Genomic DNA, 3,252 nt, shown 5'->3' on the forward strand with positions numbered 1-3,252 from the left:
GGTCCCAGAAAGGCAACTCGCCCGGGCCTGGGCTTGGGCAACGGGGTTAGAGAAATTTTGCTGGAAGAGGAGATGCCCATCCTGAAGGGACCAGCAGGGGAAAGTCCCGGAGGAAAGAGGGGGAGGCGAGGGTATGAACCGGGGTGAGACCCGACGTGAGCATCTCCGGCGGCAGGGAGAGTGACTGTGGACCCCGGCCCGTGGTCAGGGATTGGACTTTATCCTGAGACTGCGCCCTGGCCGCGGGGAGGCAAGAGGACGGGGAGGGAGGAGCGCCTCGCAGGAGGGAAACAGGTCAGGAGTTGGGCGGTCCCCAGGCGTCCACCCTGATGTGCATCCCGACGGCCTCCTCGGCGGAGATGGAGGCCCGCAGCTCGTGGATGGTGTCGGGTGGCACCTCTGCCAGCGGCTCGTCCTGGGGGTGCATGAGGCGCCTCCCCCAACCCCGGCAGGAGCAGGCTGGGAGGGGGGAGCACGTGGGCTCCGGTTTGGGGTGTGTTGCATTTGCTAAGAGGGCTCTGAGAGGGACGATGTAGACGGACGGCCGTGCGCTCTGGGCAGCGAGAGCAGCTCTGGTAGGGCCCCAGATGCTCAGGCACGGGCTACGGAGTGGGAACTGGCCCAGGACTGCGCTGGAACGAACTCGCGAGGAGTGAGCCGAGGTGAAGCTCCAGTCCCCTCCGAGAGGCGGGAGATCAAGGGGCCAGTGGGGTCCAGCTGGGCCCTGGGGGAGGAGCTTCCCGCCTCCCCGCCCCGCTGGGAGGCCTGGGTTTGCACAAGCCCCAGCGATGGCCTGTGAGCGCGGGGAAGGCGAGGGCTGTGGTCCAAGGGCAGCGGCGAGGGGCAAGGGGCAGCACCCCCCTACTTGAAGGCCCGCACTGCCGCCTCGGGTTGGGGGTGGCTGTTCATTGCTCTGTGTCCCCTGGAGGCTGGTGAGGCTCAGACCCGCGCCTGGTCGGCGTCGTGCTGGTAATATTAGCGGCACACGTGGTGCTGTTTTAGCAGAATACTTTCTAACCTTGGGCCTGTAGTGTACACTCCTAATCCCGTTTCGCTCTAAAAGTAATCACAGTGCTTTTCGTTAGTTTATGAAACTGTATTAAAATTAAATGGGGAAATTCACAATCTATTATTTTCCTCAAACACCAGAGCTCGTTTTTTAAAAGTAAGAAATATGTCCATTTTTTAAAAAAGTACCACAGAGGTTTTTTTACTCTTCTGTTCAGAAGGGAGAAGCTACTCACCTTATTGTTATATTAAAATTCAGGGATTCTGAACTGAAGAACTAAACTTTCTTCTTTTAGTGATAATGTAATACCTTCTTTTCTAAGCAAGAGACCTACTGAACTTTAAAAAGAGGCACAGATACAATCCTATTTCTAAACAACATGGCATAGAATGAAAGAACTACCTCATTGAAAAGAAATAGGCCATAAAATAACTTGGGGAATATCTTCATTATACACATATTGCCATTGTCACAGCATCTGTAAGAGTCTGACCTAGAGAGATGTGTGTGCCGTTAAAATAGAATTTACAGGACTTCCCTGGCGGTCCAGTGGGTAAGACTCCACGCTTCCAATCCAGGGGGCACGGGTTCGATCCCTGGTTGGGGAATTAAGATCCCACATGCTGCGTGGCCCCAAAAAAAAGGATTTAAAAAAAGAAATGAGAAGGATTAGAATCCCTGCCGCGATGATCAGTGACATTTAATCTGAGGCAGACTTTCTGGCTGTGTGTGAGATGCTACTGGTTTGGGCAGAGCTTGGGGAATTCAGCCTCTTCATGTAAGAGTGCTCTGCTGACAATGTAGTTTTTTGTTTTTGTTTTTCTGAGTGAATTAATAACTAAGCCCCTTAGGCAGAACTAGATTCTCACATGTGTAGTTAGGAGAAAAATACACATGTGGGTAGCAGCCTCAGCATGGAGACTTACAAAGCACAGCCCGGATGCTTGGCTCGCTCGTTGCTGCATAGGAGCTGGACCAGGATGAGGTCAGGTCAGTGTTGAAGATAGACTGGGTGGGGGGGACTGTCACCCCTGGAGTCCAGCCTCGCTGCGGGGGACGCCACGGGAGGAGAGAGACTGGTGGGCAGGGCAGCAGCAGGGGGTCTTTTTTTTTATAATTGCTGAAAAATGTTAATATTTCTGTCATTTCACAAAGCATCTTTTGTTGACATTCAGCAAATGGTACCACCCAATAATGTCCCAATACTTTCTTCTTGTGAAGAGAGTTCATATATCTTTTTGACTTCCGTAATATTTGTTGTTTCAGGGAGATTTTTGAGAGAAACTTGATGACCTTCTACCTGAGATGTTAGGTCTTCTTGAGTTATTTGTTTTTCTCCCTCTTCACTGTAAGCAATCAGAGATGAAGTGTCATTTGCCGAGATACCACAGTTTTTCACGGCCTCTGAAATACTGTTATTTGGGGAAAGGCTGAAAATAAGTTCAGTAGATAGAGTTCTTGTCTTCATTCTTCCCAGTCTGTAGAGGTGAACTGCTTTGTTTGCTGCCACAAGTGTCTGAAATGCATCGACAATCACTGTAGGATTTATTAATGAGCCGTCAATGGCACCTGCCATGGCCTTTTTTCTCAAGTCTCCAGCATTTTTCACATCTTTAAATAACAGAAGCGTCACCCTGTATTCGGGAAATAGGTCCAGCTGTTGTGTTAACTGCATTTCATCGATAAGCAGGATTCAGCGTGCCCAGAACCCAGGACTAGCTCCCTATTCTACGAGCTCCTGTGTCACAACTTTGGTGAGTCGCGGCCTTATCAGGATGATGTATCGTCAGCTGATACATCAGGGAGAGACTAAGCCGATCATTGCCGGGCTGCATCCCAGGGCCGGGCCTCGTGAGGTGCTCGATAAACAAGGACGCCGAGAATCACATCCGTTGTCTAGAAAATGGGTGCCGGGACTGCCAGGGGCCCTTTTTTTTATTGAGCAGCTACTGCATCCTGTGTGTTGTGCTCTGTTCGTCACACCTGTCCCCTCCTGTCCTGTCCTCCTTACCAGGGTGCTGAGTAGAGCTTTTCCACGGGAAAGGGTGCCATGTAGTCTAATCACAAAACTTGGCATTAAAATTACTTTCCAGGGCTTCCCTGGTGGCGCAATGGTTGAGAGTCTGCCTGCCGCGATGCAGGGGAACGGGTTCGTGCCCCGGTCCGGGAGGATCCCACATGCCACGGAGCGGCTGGGCCCGTGAGCCATGGCCGCTGGGCCTGCGCGTCCGGAGCCTGTGCTC

General features: G+C 52.0%; 1 pseudogene; it reads right to left on the reverse strand.

Annotated features, from left to right (window-relative positions):
- Nucleotides 1–2,027: 2,027 nt before the first annotated feature.
- On the reverse strand, nt 2,028–2,999 carry LOC101322944 (EKC/KEOPS complex subunit TPRKB pseudogene; annotated as a pseudogene).
- Nucleotides 3,000–3,252: the final 253 nt, after the last annotated feature.

The sequence above is a fragment of the Tursiops truncatus genome, chromosome 17, assembly GCF_011762595.2.
Source record: "Tursiops truncatus isolate mTurTru1 chromosome 17, mTurTru1.mat.Y, whole genome shotgun sequence".
NCBI classification, from domain to species: domain Eukaryota; kingdom Metazoa; phylum Chordata; class Mammalia; order Artiodactyla; family Delphinidae; genus Tursiops; species Tursiops truncatus.